Here is a 20,518-nt window from a genome sequence, read left to right on the forward strand (position 1 = left end):
ACCTGCTGCCTGGCCAGAGAGCCTGTAGCCACAGCCCCAGAGGGGCCAACTTGGATGCTGACCCTGGTATCCTGGGGAGCACAATGTCCCAGTCTTCGTCCTGCAAGCCTCCTTCCTCATCCATGTCCCTGAGGCGCTGCCTGGCGCCACCTTGTGGCAAGGATGAGAACTGCAGGCAGCCCTTTGGGGAGAAGTCTTGCTCTCTGGTGCGTCATATGTAGTGGATGTGGGTGGAACATTTCTAGAGCTGCCAAGAAGGGTTGTTTTGGGTTTTAATTCAAGTTAAACATGGTCCTAGGCTTCTAAGAATACAAAGGCCCCATGTAGGCTTTGCCGCACCAGGGCATATTTCTGAGTCAGTCATGACCACTGGCTCAGGGAAGGCTGTAATTCCCAAGTTGCCAGCATTCCAGGCTCCATCCACCCCATGGCTTGAAATCCAAGAGGGACAGGCAGTTTCCCTCATAGCCTTACCCACATCTGTCCAAACCAGCCACTCTAAATTACATCCTTTCTTTGCTAGCTCATTGCTCACCAAGGTCTGCAGTGCTTCCAGAATGGCTTTGCCAACACAGGCATGCAGTCTGAGCCAGCAAACCAGGCCCACAGGACAGAAAGAAGGACAAGAGGGAGACACACAGAGATGGCACGTGGATGGACACAGCCCAGAGCAGGACCCCTGGCCCAGGGCCTCTCTTGAGCTCCAGACTCCAGATCGAACTGCTGATGGCATCCTGACCTGTGTGTCTGGAAGGTGATATGTCCAGCTGACCTCACCAGCGGCCCCAGACCGGAGCTCCTTCAGGGTCTCCCAGCTCAGTGCTCAGCACTACCTGGGACAAGTAGCCTGAGCCAGCCCTGGGGCCCCGGGACCAGGCACAAAGAGTTGTCATACAGAATCCCACTTTGTTTGTCCCTAATTCTAGAACTTTGAGATGGTCAGGGTGACGCTGTGTCCAAATCAAGATTTTGTTTCACCAGATGCTCCCGGGAGGGTGCTCCTTCTAGAAACAAAGGAAGAGCCTCACTGGAAGGGGCCTCCTCTACCTTTCTGCCTCATTCCATGTATCCTGAGCCCAAGGTCTGGAAAGTCAAGGGCCATCCTGCACCCTGGGGTGTTACCAAATCCACACTCGTTCTGCTCGCCACGTGACAGGCCAATAAATCAGGAGACAAGGTGTTAGTGTAAGGAATAACGACTTTATTCAGAAAGCTAGCAGACAAAGAAGATGGCAGACTAATGTCCTAGAGAATCATCTTCCCCAAATCAGAATTCAGGCTCCTTTTATACTAAAAAGGGGAAGGGGTGTGGTTGGTTGTTGCAAACTTCTTTATGTCAGAATCCTTTGTTCTTGCAGCTGTCCACGTGGGTCAGGTCATGGTGTCCCTGCAAACCTCCAACAAGACAAATATTTTCTATTCTGCAACTTGTTATCTTTATATGAATGGGGAAATGTTAACACCCTTAAAGGTCAGAGCCTTGGGAATGGGCTCTCCTGTCTATTTCAGGCTCTAGGCAACATCCTTTTACAAAAGGTGCAGAACAGCAGGACTGAGCACAGGAGACAGAGCACAGGGTTAGAGCCAAAGGAACAGATCTCATGTGGAGTCAGGTTTGTTCTTTTCTATTACAGGGGCTGTGGGCAGGAGGTGCCAGTCTCTGTGTGGAGGGCGATGAAGCAGGAAGATGTGAAGACCTGGTCCCCAGGGCCTCAGGGAGCCCCCACCGCAGCCTGGCTCCCCTCTCCCCACCCGAGCCCCTCACTGCACTAAACCACACCAGGCTTGGACCCTCTGCCCTGGGAGCCGAGTACACTCCCACCTGATGGTGCTGATGGCGCACCTTACCCCCATCCTCCTTGTCCACACTCCCTGCTGTCAACTCCACCTCCCACTCCCACCCTCTTCTCTCCATTTCCCTTGCAGTGACCGTGATTCAACTCCCAACCGCACCCCAGCCACACCCCACCTTCCCACAGCCCTGTCCCTGCTGTGAAATCGCCACCCAGTCCTTAGAACAATCATCGGAAAATGCAGGTCAGATCGTGTTGCTTCTCTGACTCTCTCCTCTACCCAGTGGCCCCCAAAGTTGTCGGGGAGCTGGTTCTTGTCCAACCTTCCCCCTTCACCTGGGGGGCAGACCCCTCTCCACCTTGGCCTTCTTTCTTCCTGGAGCACCTCTTATTATTAGTGGGGCGGCCAGTATTTGGAACAGAGCCTGCAGGGCCCCAAAGCGCTGGGCTGTGTCTACCTCTCACTCTCCTGCGTCAGGAAGGGTCAGATTTGTGTGCCCTGGGAGTCTCACTGTCCCCATCCGCAAAGTGCAAACCAGGAGAACGCACCCACAGGGAGGTCGGCGGGGTGTACCCAGACAACAAGCATTTCCCGTCCCACTGCTTGCCCCTGTGTGTGCGAGGAGGTCGTCCACACCCAAAGACAAACAGGACAAATGCAACCGATGAGTCAGCAGAAGGGAATGGTGTCATTTATAAATGTGTGCTCTGCTCCATCGGAAGTCCCGGTCTGGAAGAATTGCTTTTGCATGTGCATTTGGAGGTGATTTTCCCTCCAGAGGAAAGAGGATGCTGTGCTGCAGTGCAAGAAAGACCAAATGGGTAATTAGGACCGCTGAATGTCTCAAGTCCCAGCCTGATGCCACAAATAAAGACGACGGGCAAGCCACGCCTCTCCCAGCGCCCCGCCCACCACTCAGAAAAGCCGCCTCCAGCCCCTGATCCAGGTCAGTCTCCTACGCAGAGACACCGCCGGGATTCATTTTTATGATGGTTTTAGAACGGGGACACTGAGATGAGACGATTCCTCCCGCACTGCGGAGTGAGAGCAGGCAGTGCCCGGGGTTCCGCTTTGTCACTCGGGCAGCACTGACGCGGGAGCCGCCACAGGGTAGGAGCCCGGTGCTTCCGGGCACTGATTGGCTCGCGCCGGCCACGCCCCGCCCCCAGACACCGCCCCCGGAGCCACTGTCCAGTGAGGAGCAGCGACACGTGAGTCCAGCGGTAGATGCTGAAAACAAAACCAGACTTCCAGACACGCACTGCAACACTCAAAAGAGAAGAACCAGATACACTACCTAGTCCTTAACTCAGGGATGGACAAGACTTAACTGGGTTTGATTATCCATCAAATAGTAATGTGTGCTGCTCTGAACAGTAGCCCTTCACCACATTTGAGGGGCAGGCATTGCTTACAATTACGTATAATTAAAAAAAATTTCTTTTAGTTTATTTATTTGGAGGCAAGGGAGGGAGGCAATTAGGTTTTTTAAAATATATTTATTTAATGGAGGTACTGGCAATTGAACCCAGGACCTCATGCATGCTAAGCACACACTCTACCATTGAGATATACCTTTCCCCCAGAAGTTACTTATAATTTTAAGTGTAATTTCTCCCACTTAATATGAATTGATTCTGGAAGAAACTAGTGCCGGGGGCGGGGAGGAGAAATGATTCTAAACCTAATGCAGCCCTTGCAGCCAGGTGACAGGGACATTGGGCAGAGTCACTGGGTCTGGACACTAAGATGAGTTCTATTCGAGTCAGTCAAGGCGCTCCTTTCCAGAGCCTTCTTCCGTCACGTCGAGACTCCGGGCTGGGGAGGAGGCAGAGATAATGCAAGCCTGAAATGGCAAGAGCTATGTCAAAAAATGAAAAGGGAACTCTAGCCCTGGTCATGTAAAGATCACAATTACTGAAACTGACTGCAGGAGAGTGTTTCTCAGTGAGGTTCTGAGGTGCCTGCTTTAATAAGTTGCTAAGACCTAGCTTCAGTTAGCTCAGGGTTTGTATAAAGACAATTAATTTCCGTAAAGCCCTTGGACAAATGTTGCTGTGTTAATTGCGCTAGCTGCCCCTTCTGCAGTCTGCGTCCCACTTAGCCGTGCCTGGCCGACGCTCTGTCCCACACCAGGTCACCAGATTGCTCAAGCATGCTTCTGGGCTAACATCAACCACAGACATCTATGGCCAGCCTGGAATATACCAGGCCCGGTGAGGTAGGGAAGGCCCGGATCATTAAGCCACATGCACTGCTGTGACTTGCCTGAGGCCACCCGTATCACGAGCAGATGTCTGGGACGAGACAGAGGTCTGAACAGCCCGGGGCCAGCGCTCTCTCTGCCAGCCTCTGAGTCGGCACACATTCTGCACCAAGGAGTTTGGCTGACTACTTCCTGCCATGGACTGAGTAACTCCCCCCTCCACCCACGGACACTAACTTTGCCCGTAGTTAGCAGAGCTCAGGTCTGGGCTCCAGGGGTCCCAGGCCAGGCCCACTGCATTCTTTCCACACTTTGCTGGTATTCAGCTGTACCTGCCAGCCAGGTGCCCTGTGGGAGAACAGAGAAGTGTGTAGGGAAAAACAAATCTGACTCCATATTGGATCTGCTCCTTTAGCTCTAACCCTGTACCCTGTTTCCTGAGCTCAGTCACGCTGCTTCTGCACCTTTTGTAAAAGAATGTTGCCTAGAGCCTGAAATAGACAGGAGAGCCCATTTTCAAGGCTCTGACCTTTAAGGGTATTAACACTTTCCCATTCATATAGAGATAAAAAGTTGCAAAACAGAGGATAACATTTGTCTTGTTGGAGGTTTGCAGGGACACCATGACCTGACCTGCGCGGACAGCTGCAAGAACAAAGGATTCCAACACCAAGAAGTTTGCAACAATCAACCACATCCTGTCCCCTTTTTGTATAAAATGAGCCTAAATTCTGACTTGAGGAAGATGGTTCTCAAGGACATTAGTCTGTCATCTTCTCCGTCTGCTGGCTTTCTGATTAAAGTTGTTATTCCTTGTCCCAACACCACGTCTCCTGATTTATTGGCCTGTTGTGCAGCAAGCAGAACAAGTTTAGACTCGGTAACAAAAGGAGACAGGAGAGGGCTAACAGTCCCTAGGTATCCATTCTCTTTCTGATTCATTCAGACACAGAACCTCCCAATAGGCACCAGCTAGAAACCACAGTCGGACCCACATTTTCTGCTCTGGATGGACGTGTGGCCCACATGGCACCATGTGGCCTCATGGAATGTAAGCAGAGTGGAGGTGCACAACTTCCAGAGCAGTCCCTTGAAAGGAAGTTGCTTGCCCTCTGCTCCTCCTCCCCTTCTCTTGGGCAGGAATGAAAATGTGGGGATGGAGGGGGACAGCTTGGACCATGAGAGTGAAGATAGGTCCCCAGGGAACTGTGAGCAACAAGACAGAAAGGACCTGGGTGACTTCTCAGAGTGAAGCCTGCACGGCCCCCACCAGGACCCTCACTAGGTGCTCCCTTTGCCTTCCATGCTGATCCCAAGATCTCTCCAGGATTCCCTCACTTCTTTCCCATCTCTGATCACAAGGAGACCCCATCCGTGAAAGGACACCCCACCCTCTATCACATTCCTGCCCCTCGCCCTGCTTTATTCTTTTTCATTGCAATTAACACCACTCACTGTGCTACTTACAGGATAAGTGTGCAATAGCATTATGTCTTTAAAAACTCTACATACCTTATTTTAAAAATACTTTATTTCAGGATTGGAAGGAAGATGGTAGAATTGGAAAATCTGAGCTCACCTCGTCCCATGGGCACACCAAAATTACAATTATTTACAGAGCAACTAATGATGAGGAAGATAAAAATCTAGCAGAAAAGGTCTCCTGCAGCTAAAGATGTACAGAAGAAAGCACAATGAGATGGGTATGAGAGGTGGAGACGTGGTACAGTCAAGACCCACACCCCAGGGTGAGCCACCCACAAATGAGGGGTTAATGACAACTACAGAGGTCTGAGCCCTACCTTGACTCCCCAGCCTCGGGGCCCTGCACTGGGAAGATGAGCTCCCAGGACATTTGGCTTTGAAGGCCAGCAGGACTTACATTCAGGAGACCTTGAGGAGTATGGAAAATAAGGGATTCCGTTCCTAAAGGGCTCACACAAAATCTCACACACTCGAGGACCCAAGGCAAAAGCTACTCTCCATGGTCAGGAAACAAAACCAACCTATCAAGCACACATAAATAAAAATAGCAAATTAGGCAAAAGTGAGGGAACAAAGGAACATGTTCCAAATAAAGAAACAAGGTAAAACTCCAGAAGAAGAACTAAAAGAAGTGGAGAGAGGCAATCTACCCAAGAAAGATTTCAGGGTAATGATTGTAAAGATCATCAAAGAACTCAGGAGAAGAATGGATAAACAGAGTGAGAAATTATAAGTTTTTAACAAAGAATTATAAAATATAAAGAAGAATAAAACAGAGATGAAAAAAACAGTAACTAAAACTTTAAAATACCCTAGAAGGAATCAACAGTAGATTAGATGATACAGAGAAATGGATCAGTGAGCTGGAAGACAGAGGAGTGGAAATCACTGAAGGCACACAGAAAAAAAAAAAATAATAAACAGATATGAGGATAGTTTAAGAGATTTCTAGGTCAACATTATGTGCACAAATATTCATGTTATAAGAGTCCCAGAAGAAGGGAGAGAGAAAGGGACAGAGAACATGTTTAAAGACATAATAGCTGATATCTTCCCTAACCTGGAAAAGGCTACAGACAGACATTCAGGTTCAGAAATCACAGAGAGTCCCAAACAGGATCAACCCAAAGAGGACCATACCAAGATACATTGTAGTTAGAATGATAAAAATAAAAGATAAGAAGGGTATGTAAAAAGCAGCAAGGGAAAAACAAGAAGTAACACACAAGGAAACTCCCATAAGGCTGTCAGCTGACTTTTCAGCAGAAACTCTGCAGGCCAGAAGGGAGTGACGTGATACATTTAAAACGATGAAAAGGAAAAACCTACAACCACGAATACTCTACCTGGCAAGGCTTTCACTCAGATTTGACAGAGAGATCGAAGTTTTACAGTCAAGCATAAGCTAAAAGAGTTCAGTACCGCCAAATGAGCTTTACCAAAAAATGTTAAAAGGCATTTCTCTAAGTGAAAAAGAAAAAGGCACACACACTCATAAAAGAAAAACATGAAAATTATGAAAGGATAAAGCTCATCAGTAAAGGCAAATATACAGTAAAGGTGGTAAATTCACCACATACAAAGCTAGTAAGAAGGTTAAAAGACAAAAGTAATAAAATCGTCTGTATCTGCAATAAGTAGTTAAGGGCTACACAAAACAAAAAGGTGTAAAATATGATGTCAAATACAGTAAGTATGGGAGGGAAAGTAAAAGTAAAAATGCAGAATTGTTAAAAATTTTTTAACATTTTTTTATTGAGTAATAGTCATTTTACAATGTTATGTCAAACTCCAGCGTAGAGCACAATTTTTCAGTTATACATGAACATACATATTAAAATGTTTTCTTTTAATTTAAGAGATCAGCAACCTAACATGATCGCGTATATATATATAAATAGGTTGCAATATATAAACTTCATGGTAATCACAAACCAAAAATCAACAGTAGATATAGACACAGAAATGAGAAAGAAACCCAAATGTTAACACTAAGATTGTCATCAAATCACTAGGAAAGAGCAAAAGAAGAAATGAACAAAAAAGAACTACGAAAACAACCCCAAAACAAAATTAACAAAATGGCAATAAGTGCACACCTATACGTGTAAATGGACTAAATGCTCCAATCAAAAGACATAGCTTGGCTGAATGCATAGAAAAACAGGACCTGTATGTACGCTGCCTACAAGAGACTCACTTCAGATCTAAAGACACACACAGACTGAAAGTAAGGGGATGGAAAAATGTATTCTATGACAGTGGAAACGGAAAGAAGACTGAGATAACAATACTTATAACAGACAAAATAGACTTTAAAACAAAGACTGTAACAAGAGACAAAGAAGAACATTTTGTGTCTTATACATATTATTCCACCATCTTCTGGAGACGTATGTATCTGATAGGAAGTGGCTGTCCATCTGAAATTTTTCCTTCATGCTTAAGACTTTCATTTATGGTAGATTTTAGGATTTTCACCTTTCATTTCCTGTTCTACAGTTCCACCATGGTGTTTCTAGATGTCTTGTTTTCAATTTTCCTGCTTAAGTCTTGATGTGCTCCATCAATGTTAAGACCTGTTTATCTCCTTCAAAAAACTGTCACTTTCTCATGCTTTGTCTTGCTTCAAGAGTTTCTATTAGAGCTCTCCTTCAGCTTTCCACTCTAGCTCCATGTCTCTCAAATGATCCTTCTCTCTCTTTCTGTATAAGATTCTGAGAGATTCCATTAGCTGTTTCTTCCTATTCACTAATTGTCTCTTCAGTTACATTGAGACTACTGAAGCATTTATCTATTGAAGGCGTCATTTCCTTTCATTTTAATGACTGTATATTTAATTTCTAGATTTATCATTTGGTCCTTTTCCTTAGTTGTCTGTCCAATTTCATAAATGGCCTTCCTTTGCTTATAGAGTGTCCCCTTTTCTTTGTCTTACTTGACATTTACCTACACTTGCTTCCTCAGTAAAAACTCCCATTTTTTTCATATACTTCCTCTCTTTCATGGCATTAGGTATCCTCATTTATTCTGAATTTTTGCCTGCGAATTCATCTTCATCAGGAGGTAAGTTCTATAGGGATCCAGGGCATCTCCTGAGCTGTAACGATGTCCCTATGGGTGACATAACATTTGCTTCCACCAGAACTTTATAGTTTCAAGAGGTCAAATTCTACAATGGCTTCTCGTGTTTTGTTTTCTTTTGTTTTTAGCATAGATGGTGTAAAATGTAGCCCCACACCTCTCTGTGGCAGAGTCTTGGATTTTATTTTCTCAAAGGTGACTTTTTCTACCACATTCCATCATGGGTGGCTCTTCCTGTGTTACAACCCTAGGCTAGACTGTTCCTTTTCATGTAAATTTCCACCTGGAGCAGAGTTCCAGCTCCCACAGTGTCTGAGGCTGTGAGCCTTCTTTACACAGCATTAAAACCCTGTCCAGAGGTATCAGTTCAGTCCCTTAGATCTCTGCAGCTTCAATATTGATTCTCCTTTATGGCTGTGATGTCCCTCTTTGTTTATGGCTCCCGGTGATTTCTCTCAATTCTTAAATGGAAATTTGGCTTCTTATAAAAATGTCTTCATGTCATCTATCTTGTCTAAATGAGCTCAGACTTGTAGTCAAAGTAATAAGCTGACATCTCTACACTGATATCTACAGACATCTGAACCTCTTCCCCGATCACAGCCTGGCCTCTGTCAGTCTTCCATATTTCAGCAAATGACATCAACGGTCACCAGTTGCTTGGAGCAGGAGGCAGAAGAGAGTGCTCAGTTTTAGTTTGTCCAATGCCTTGACCAGAAATTTGAGCTCAATAAATGGTGGTTGCCATTGACTGTGCTGTCAATCAGCCCATTTTTCTTATGATCTTGAGTGATGCTGTGCATCATCCCACTTTTAAGATGACAGGCCACACTTGCAGTGTGCTGGAATCCCCTGGTCGGCCAGCCCAGGGTGAGCATTCAGAAAAATGAACAAGATTAAGCAGGGGTTCCTCAACTTCAAGAAATGCTGTTGGTTCCTAGTAATCACATTACATTTTCTAGATTACCACAGCCAGGTATTTAATCTCACTAGAAATCATCAAACTCCCTGATCTATAACTTCTAAAAGCTATTTGTACCCTCCTTTTAAAGACTGATAGAATATAAACATTTTGGTATCTTCTGAAAACCCTTCCTTGCTCTGAGCTTTGTCACTAGTTACCAATGGTGGTTTTATGACCCTACTGATTTTCGTATTCTGAGCCCTGATCTGTCTTGCTCTGAGCCTCATTTAGGCTGAGTCCTCTGCCTCTTAACCATGTTGCATCCCTGCTTTCCATTTTGTAAGTTTTGCTTTTTTAACAAAATTGTGGCAGTAAAACAGGAATTGAGACATTTTGCTTTCTCTCCATCACCTTCTAATGTTACACCATATGCCATCAACAGTTGGACTCTGTCAACAAAACTTTTGAAATCCTTTTAAAAAAAATCTATAACATATTTTTCATTTATGAAATTCTCCTATCTTCCACCTCCCTTAGAATCTTATTCCAGATTTGTGCCATGCTTTGACATTTTTTTCTTTTTTTTAAGATTTTTTATTGATTTATAATCATTTTACAATATTGTGTCAAATTCCAGTGTAGAGTACAATTTTTCAGATATACATGAACATATATATATTCATTGTCATTTTTTTTCTCTGTGAGCTACCATAAGATCTTGTATATATTTCCCTGTGCTATCAGTATAATCTTGTTTATTATAGTAATTCCTCTTTAGTATGCATGGATCAGTCTCAGAATATCCTTCTTCTATGGCTCCTTCTACCCCTCCTTTCTTACCCCAGGGCTGAAACCTTGGACCTTGTTCCTTCTCTGTCTACACTATCTTCCTAAGTATTTGCATCCATTCTTAAGACTGTTTTTTTTTTAATTTAAGTATAGTCAGTCTACAATGTTGCATCAATTTCTGGTGTACAGCATGTTTCAGTGTATATATATCCCTTTTCATATTCATTTTCATTATAAGTTACTATAAGATATTGAATATAGTTCCCTGTGCTATACAGTAGGGCCTTGTTGTTTATCTCTTTTATATATAATACTTAATATCTACAAATCTCAAACTCCCAGTTTATCCCTTCTCACCTCCTTCCCTCTTCCACAGTAACCAACAGCAAACTCTAATTCGAAAAGATACATACACCACAATGTTCATAGCAGCACTATATACAATAACCAAGACATGGAAGCAACCTAGATGTCCACTGACAGATGACTGGATAAAAGAGCTGTGGTATATTTATACAATGGGATACTACTAGCCATAAAAAAGCATAGAATAATGCCATTTGCAGCAACTTGGATGGACTTGGAGATCATCATTCTAAGGGAAGTAAGCCAGAAGGAGAAAGAAAAATACCATGAGGTATCACTTATATGTGGAATCTTAAAAAAAAAAAAAGTACAGAAGTAAACTTATTGATAGAACAGAAACAGACTCGCAGACATTCCTATGACTTTCAGTATCAAGCACATTCTGACAACTCCACAGTCCATTTTTCCACCCATGTTCTCACTCTTTACCACCAAATTTATTCATCAAACTGCATGCTTGACCTCTCCATTTGGATTCTAACAAACACCTCAATCCCTTCCCCCAACAGCACCTGGCCTCCTTGCCTTCCCCTTTTAGCAAACAGTATCCACAACCAACCAGTAGCTCAAGGCAAAATCCTACAGTCAGTCTTGTGACCACTTTCCCCTGTATTGTACATCCAGTTCATCAGCTAATCCTGCCACCTCCACCTTCAAAAAGAGATCCAAAGTCCAATATTCTTTTCACCTTATATCTTACCTTGACCAATGTGATAGCATCCTACACAGGGTCCCTGACTCCACTTTCATCCTGTAATCCGTTCTCCACACAGGAAGGCTTTCCCCACATTTCCCCCAGACCCCAGATGGGCCTCTCAGTCTGCCTTCCCAGCTCCTGGAAGTCTTCCAGTCATAGTGGGTTGTTCTGCCCTCTGCCTGGAATATTCTTTCCAATACAGGACATCTTCCTCACTTCATGCAGATCTCAGCTCAAGAGTCACGTCCTCAGAGAAGGCTAAAATCACAAGCCCTGTCTATGCTCTTATTTCTTCATAGCTCTGGTCACTAGCTCGTATATAATCACATTACACATCATTTGTTTCCCTGTTTGTGTCTATCCCACCACTAGAAAGTAAGCTACCTGAGGGCAGGGGCTTTGCCATCCCCAGCTCTTCAGGTCCCAGCCTCATTGTTTCATCATCTGCTGGTTTCTAGGATGGTCTTGAAATGCCTGATGCATTTTATGTCTTGATTCTTCACATGAAAACTGATTTTTTTTTCATTCTTGTAAGCTCTTATATCTTTGCCCCTAGAGTTTGGAAAAGTTATTGGTTTCTATTTTTAGCTATTATGCAGATTTTTTCAATCTGGAAACTCATGCCACTCACCTCCAGAAAAATGTATTGACTTCTCTAATGAGTTTGTTCCCACTATTTTTTCTGTTCTTTCTGTAAATGCTGTTCTTCTTAACTTGGACTTCCTGAATTCATCCTATAATTTGCTTGTCTTTTTTTTTTTCCAATAATGTCCAGGATTCTTTCTCTGTATATGCCTTTTAAAAGTAGTTTCCTGTTCCTTCACAGATAAAACATCTACTCTCACCTGTCTGTTAATACTGATATATTTTTGTTCTCCCTAAAGAGTCTGTTTCTTTCTTGTTGAGTTTGTCTCATTTTATTTTTTTCTGTTTTTCTGCTTCTTTGACATCTCATGTTGTCTTCAAAGATCTTGAGACCCTTGATTAATATTTTTCTGAGTGTGATTATTAAGTCATAGATTTTATCTATGTGATATGATTCAATACTTTGCAATTATTATATTGGGGGGTAGAGAAAAGTCGATGGGTGCTCTCTGTGTCAGAATCTCATTAACTGTCTTCCTGGTGAAGGATGTAACTTGAACATATCCTACAGGAAACCCCATTATCAGTATCTTTAGGTTTTTATTTCTCTTGAGCTGGTCAGATTCTTCAGCAAATGCTCTTCTGCCTTGAGAGGAGAAGTCAGTTGTCGGAACCCAGGATGGACAGAGGCATGCAAGTGTTCTCTCATATCCCCTGCTGTCTGTTTCACACCTCTGCTCTCAGCCGGATTTGCTATCCAGTCCAGAGACCCTCTATTTTATCCTCTCCACAGATTAAACCTCAGTTTCTTCCCAGGGTTGGGGGATCAGTTGCCCCATTGCAAAGACTTGGGAAGAGATCTGGGACATTATCTGCCTCTGAAATAGATTTCCAATCATTTCTCCTGGTTTTATGGATTTCCAGAGGCATCTTATGCTGCAAATTCTTTGGCCTTTGGGGGATTCTACTTTGTAAACCAGGTTGCTTTTTGGTTTTTTTGTTTTTTACTTCTGCCAGTGAAAAATTCAATTTTCTCAGCTGAGCTACATCACTTGCCACTCACCATCTGTTTTCCAGTTCCCCAAATTTTGTTATTTTAGTCCATATAGGCTTTTGCCTTTTTAAAATGTTCCCTTTTGAAGTACAATATTAAAAATAAAGAAAATTGTATATATCATAAGAATAGATTTCAATCAATGTTCAAAAATAAAACACGATCTTATAGCCAGTTCCCACATCACAAAACAGAACATTACCAGGATCCCAGAAGACCCCTTTAGGCAACTTTTCAGCCTCAGTCTCCCTCCTCACAATGGTCTCCACTCTCCTGACTTCCCTAACAACACAGATGAGTGTTTCCCATTTTGTTTTAACTTTATGTACATGGAATGATGCAGTACGGATTCTTTCGTGTCTGGCTTCTTTCACTCCACATTTTGTTTGTGGCATTAATCCATAATGTAAAATGTAGCTAGTTCATTCTCACTGCTGTATATATGGTTCATTTCTCCACTGTACAAATGAACCGCAATTTACTTACCCACTTTTGATGGACACCTGGTAGTTTCCAATGTGGGACCTACTGTTGATAGAAATATTCTTGTGCATGTTTTTGGTAAACATATGTATGCATTTCTGCTAGGTATATGCCTAGGAGTGAAACTGTTGTGTCATAGGAGATATATATGGAGAGAGAGACAGAGACAGAGAGACAGAGACAGAGAGAGATAGCGTGCTTTATATATATGAGCGATATATATATAGAGAGAGAGAAGGAGAGAGAGAGCGCGCGCGCTTCAGCAGAGACCATCGTTCTGTTTTCCAAATTGTTTGTATCCACTGACACTCCTACCAGCTGTGTATAAGAATTCTGGCCGTTCTATTTCATTATTAACATCTCTTTTCACTGTAAACTTTCTAGTGGGTGTTTGTGCATTTAAAAAAATTCTTCTACTGTCATTTTCATGGGGATCGAAAAGGAAGTAGACTTTATTGTGTCAATTAGAAAGCCAGCCAAGGCTTTCATTTAACCGAAACACCAATTTGATCACGTCTCTCACCTTTACTAAAACCTTTCAGTGGTTCTCAGAATAAATTTCAAATTTCTTTCCTTGAGCTGTCCCTGGATAGCTCTATCACATCTTTTCCATGGATGTGGGTATAACCATAGAGAACATCGTGTAATTTACCAAACATGTGCTCTTTTAGGCAGCTCTGTCTGCAATTGCAGTAATTGTCCCTTCTTCTTAACTTACTTTGTCCAGCCTAGTTACTCCACTGCCACCATCAAGAACCACTCCTCCAGAACATCTGCCTTGAGTGCCCACCATGTGCCCTCCTCTGTATCTCTCTGTCACCCTTTGATTTCTTCTGTCAAGGCACTTATCATGGAATGATCTCTTGTCTCTCCTCCCCAGCTCCTGGGCAGCTCACTGAGAGGAAGAACTGTCTTATTTCATTTTGTAGCAACAACACCCAACACCGTGCCCCAGACAGGACACTGAACAAGTGGTCCTTTCATTCATTCATCCATTCATTCAGTTACCTATTCAACAAATATTTAATAAGGACCTGCCATTTGCCAGGCTCTGTTCCAAGCAAAGGGTGAAGCAACAAGAAGAGCCTCTGTCCTCAGAGGCTGAAGGTAAGCAAATAAACACACAGAGAGAAATAGCAGACAATTTCCCGTCCAGCTCCCCGGCCCCTCTGAGGACACGCTTTTCTGCCCGCCGTGCTCCAGTGACACGACTCCTGTGTCCTATGTCTGTCCCAGGGCCTCTGCCCTGGCCCCTCCCTGGCCTCCACCCCCAAGATCTCCGGGTGGGTGGACCCTTTTCAGCATTCAGATTTCAGCTTTAAAAGTCAGCCCCTCAGAGGGCTACTCCTTGACCACAAAGTCAGTCTCTATCACAGCATACTCTTTTAATTCTCTACATAAAATACACAGCTATCTGATATCTTTATTGTATATCTGGGGGTTTTGTTGGTTTGTCTTCTTTTTCCCCTAAACAATTTACATGAGATTTTTTTTTCCTGTTTTAACAGTTCAATTCCTTTATCCCACATAATAGGGCTTGGCAAATAGTAGGTGCTCAATATATTGACAAACTGAGTGAATCAATGAGTTCACCGAAGGAAAATTAGAAATGGAAGAATTTCAGAAAGGAAAGCTCACTTCCACAACCCAGCAATTGTATTCTTAGCTATTTATCCAAGAGCGAAGAAAACATGGTCACTAAAATGCCTTTCTGTGAATGGTCACAGCAAGTTTATCCCTAACAGGCAAAAACTGGAAGTAGTCTGACTGACCGCCAAGAGGAAAATGATAAGCAAGTGTGTTCTAGCCAAACAATGAACTACCACCTGGCAAGAAGAAAGGAGGAACCTACCGAGAGGAGCAAGCGGGGTACCAGTCTGATGGCTTGAAGCGATGCAAGATGCTTTCAGAGCGCTGGGAATGTGCCACATCTTGACAGTGGTTATGAACACCTGGTGTGCACATCTATCAGAGTTACTGAACCGTGTTCTTTTTTTTTCATTTTCTAAAATTTATTTTAAATAACCCATTTGGTACTTTTGGGGGGAGCCGTGTAAAAATTTTATGTACACTTAAAAGCTTCCTATCAAAGAACAGAACGTGTGTTTCCACTAATCTTTAGTGATGTTTTAAGTTTTCTTTTTCTCCTCCTTACGTATTTCTTTTTTTATTCTTATTTTTCATTGAAGTGTAGTTGATTTACAATGTTAGTTTCACGTGTACAGCAAAGTGATCCAGTTATATATATATATGTACCTATTTTTTTTCAGATACTTTTCCATTATAGCTCATTACAAGAAACTGAATATAGTTCCCTGTGCTGTAGAGTAGGTACTTGTTATTTATCTATTTTGTAATAGTAATGTAGTAATGTGTATCTGCTAATCCTAGACTCCTAATCTATCTCTCCCCCATACTTTTCCCCCCTGGTTTCTATATTCTACCCTCCTCACCCATTTCTTGCTAAGTTTATTCTTAGTGTGGTCCATCTTTTCTGCTGTGATTGACTGATTGATTCTATTGAAGTATAATTGATTGACACTGTTGTGTTAGTCTCTGGTGTACAACGTGGTGATTCAGTTAATATATACACACATTCTTTTTCATTTCATAAGTTGTTACAAAGTATTGAAAATAGTTCCTTGTGCTATACAGTAGGTCTTTGTTGTTTATCTATTTTGTATATAGTGGTTTGTGTCTGCTAATCCCAAACCTAAATGGGTACTATTTTAGCACTGTAAAACATACTTCAAATGTTTAATTAATTAATATTAACATTAATTAATTAAACATTAATTAATGGATGGATTAAATTTTGATGAATGCATTAAAATTTTAATTTTTTAATTAATTTTTTAAAATGTTTTAATTAATTTAGTTAATTTAAAATCTAATTATTTTCAAAGGAAAATTTGAGAATTATTGCACATCTCATCTCCGCTCTCACACTCAGCCTTATTTAAAACTTATCTTCAACCTAAAACCTTACCTTACGGTGTCCTGGTCTGCCTGAGAAGTCTGCCCCACGCAGGTTTGGGCTGACGTCTCCACCCCATGTGGCAGGAGTCACAGTGTCACCATCAGGTTTGCAGCCCCAGCAGCTCCTGCCTTATCAGGTTCCCAGGGTCCAGTCTACCAATGGACAGGAGTCCAGGACCTCGACCGGCACACCTGGGCCCCCACAGCGGACTCTGCAGGACCTCCCATTGCCAATAACTACAGTCAGTCAGAGCTCGCCCTGCAAGCAGCTGCGTGTCCCGGGCAGATGACACAAGCCCGCGCTCCTCAGAGTACAATCAGCAGACTGCCAGCATCTTCACCGCCGGGACGTTTGTCAGGGCTGCAGAGTCCCGTCCTGGCCCAGACCTGCTGACTCAGAACCCGCACCACGACGTCACCCTGGGGTGACGGAGATGGACACTAGAGTTTGAGAGGCGCCGAGCTATCCTTTCTGAGCTTCAGAGTTCTCTGTAAATGGTAACAATGCTGCTGACCTTTCAGTTACAGGAAGACTGAGCAAAGTCACACCACAAGGCCGCCAGCTCAAGGGCTGTCGCTTAGTAGGATTCAATGAATGGCCCCTCCCTGCCGCCTGGCCCCTTCCCCAGTTATTTCCAGCCAGCATCAGGCCTGCTTAGTAAAGAGATTTGCCAGCAAATCTGAATGGCCGCCCTGGACAGCTGGGTAACGGACTTCACGGAGCTGGGAACACCACTGGGACCTCCAGAGCACTGGAACATCTCCCGGGTCACTCCTCCATCCAACTGCGCTGATACATTTCCATGTTCATCAGAAGACGGCATTTCCAATTGCGTCATCATCCCCAAGTGTCACCACTCTCTGAAGATAAAACTTAGCTCTTGGTCCCTGAACTTATCATTAGGCATCTGTGTGCCAACCCAAAGACAGACACATCCCAGATGGGCCGCAGAGCTGCGAACCATAAAGAACACACAGGACATCGTCTTCCTGTCTTCCGCGATTTCCCCTCCCCTTATCCTCTCTCCCTTTTTATCCTCCTCCTCCGGTTCCAGCACCTCCCCTCTCTGGGAAACCACTTCCCCTCCAGGGAACTGCCATTAGCTCACAGGCAGGGTAAAGATGGATCGGACCCAGCTGCTGGCCGGTGAACGGGTGGCTTCGCAGTGGCCTCAATGTGACTACAGCCCAGGGGAAGCCTTGCAGGCTGACAGGGAGCAGCAGCACCAGTCATCCCTGCAAAGCCTGCCAGGAGCCCCTATCCCGGGGGCTCCCCGAGCATGCCCAGAGCGCTCCCTTTATGCTGAATAATTCACTAGACACTCTATGCACAGTCACCACTTAATGCTCCAAACCACTCTAGGGCCAGGAGAAGAGATCCCTGCTGTACAGGTGACAAAAGAGTAGGAAACTAACTGAAAAAAAGGCTTCCATGATACTAAAGCTGTTTGCTGATTGATTCTGACTTCAAATTCTTGCAACTTGTTTTTCTCTTTTCTCAGACTAACCCCCATCTCTGCTTCACTTGGCTCAACTGCTTTGGTGCTAAACAGTCCCCAGCCTTTCCATGACACACTCCACTCCCTAGGCAACCTTTACCCAGAATAGCTTATCCTTTAAGCCAGAAGCTGTATTCTAGAGAGGTGGTCACGGGCTGATAGCCTCAGAAGAATGAACAGGCCCTCTGGAGTTTCTCCTTGACGCCAGGTGGATTCATCAAGATTAAGAAAAATACAGCACCCCGGAAAACACCCTGATGGTTACCACCTTTCTGTTCTGCTCAGCTTTTCCATAAAACCTCAGGATGCCAACCCCGAGACGAATTCGCAGTCTCTAAGGCATTAGCCTGCTGTGACTCCCCTCTGCCTGGCAAAGCAGTAAAACAACTCTTCTCTTATTCTCCCAGAACTCTGTTCCCGAGTCTCAATTTGATTATCGCCGTACAGAGGCCCGTTTTTCGGCAACAGTGAGACCCCAGGGAGGAGATGTGGCCCAAATGCACAGATGGCAAGAGGTGATTTGGTGTCTTGCGCAGCTGGATCCTAACCAGGAACTGAAAAGGAGGGCCAGGCTACACCAGGCTGAGGGGGTCAACCTCCCTCCTCTGACCTCACTGCTTGCCTGCCTGCAGGATCCTCCGTGAGGTGAGTGGAAAAGGATGGTGAGTCTGAGGGTAGGGAGGGTGGCGTGAAGCTGCTGGTCCTAGGGGGAGGAGAGGCTTGGCAGGGGCTCCAACATCTCCCTCCCCTCCCAAGGATTTTGGGGCTGCCTAGGGTGTCTGGGGTGATCCCAGATTGCTGGGCCTCCAAAGAGCCCCCCCCCTCCGCCCCCGGCCAAGCCACACTGAGAGAGCTCTGCTCCCTTGCTTGTGAGAGGGAATAAGGGTTAATCCAAGGCCGAGCCAGATGGAGCCCATAAGAGCAAGTTACTGCTTAGAAATCCAGTGTCAAATGACAGTGTCGCCAGCACTCCGAGCAGTAATTGGCATTAAGAGAGGCCTGGAACTGCAAACTAGTGATTTTCAGTTGGTATAAAAAAAGTAATTGACATTAAGTGCTGTTTGAAGCAGCAAACTAGTGATTTGCAAATGACATTCAATAAGAAATCATTTCTGCCTATTGACATTAAATAGGCGTTAGTTCACAGCGCGCCCCAGGGGCAGCCCAGCTGAGGCGGGGAAGATGCCAGGAGCCCTTTGGGATCGCAGAGGCTTGGGGGGAGAAGGGGCCTCACCCTCAGCGCCCTCCTGCCAGGCTGAAGATGCCCTGCGGGAGGAAGGGTCTCTCCGAGACCAGAGGGTCCTTCCCCACCGGACGGTCTCCTCTGCCAGTTCCCTCCCCTCCGCACTCCGGCCCGACTCAGCGCCACCGCCGCTCCCCAGGCGTGGGGGCTCCCTCGCCTCCAGCGCGTCACCGTCACGCCTCCCGGCCCGGAATCCTCCTGCTCCCGGACCTCGCGCCCCCGCCCCTGCGCTCCACCAAGTCACCCCCTCTGGCTTCTGGGCGACCCTCCAGGCAGCGACCGCACTGCGATGAGGCGGCGCGTCTGCGGTGGGAATCCTGGCTGCGGGAGCTCAGAAAGCAGGGGCAAACAAGCGCTCTGCCACCATCCGGAAAGTGAAGGAGGCGCCCAGCAGCGGCCCGAGGCCGCGGCCTGCCACCTCCCTCCCACTCCGACCCCCACCCCCGGCCCCCGAGGGCAGATGTGGTCCCACTCTTTGCGTGGGAAGAGCGGGAGGCACCACCGCCGTGATCGGCCAGCTATGGCTGCAGCGGCAGGGAGGAAACCGCACACCCCCCAACACTGCCAGGCCGCAGGCTGCCTTGCTGGGAAGGCTATTCCTGATTTACTCTGTGATGGATGAGTGGACCGTAGAGTCCCCAGAGCTGGATTCCCAGGACGCCTACCAGGGCCGGGTGTACATGCCTTTCCGAGCGCCCACAAGCGCACCTTGGGTGCATATTAATAGTGCAATTGTAGATGCGGATTTACCTGGCTGGATGGCGTGTGCATAAACCCAAGGAAGCCCAGCAGGAGAGAAGTCAGGCCCCCTCTGACCCTGCAAACCAGCACACTGTACCCCACAGCACAGCCCCTGTTGAACTTGAGCCCTGGTGGACAGTCCTGTGTAACTTAGTCACCAGACATTAACCCCTTCCTGGGAACCTGCGCGAGCCCTTCCCTCCAGGCAAGTTTTGGAAGGAGCAAGCAGATAGATGATGCTGGTTTTGGCAGAACCCTTGAGAAGAGCCAGGGGACACCCCTAAGTTGGATCTTGTCCCCAGAATCAGGCAGTGTCCAAAGAAAGCATGACTCCTTTCCAAGAAAAAGAAACGTGTCGCCAAGGAATGCTCCTCTTCTGGGAAACTTGATTTTTCCAAATTGCTCTTTTGAAATCTCTTGAAATTACAGAAAAGCAAAATCAAAACCCCTTGGTCCAGGGCAAAAGTGGGAAGGAAACCTAGATGGAGTAATTAAAGCTTTCATCTTTTCTTTCACCCTAGGGGTACATGTCACTGGGACCCCAGGCGCTGCATGGCCCCATCACTGGGTCAGGTCCTGCATCCAGCCTGGGGACCTGGAAACTGTCAG

Source organism: Vicugna pacos, chromosome 5, assembly GCF_048564905.1.
Source record: "Vicugna pacos chromosome 5, VicPac4, whole genome shotgun sequence".
NCBI classification, from domain to species: Eukaryota; Metazoa; Chordata; class Mammalia; order Artiodactyla; family Camelidae; genus Vicugna; species Vicugna pacos.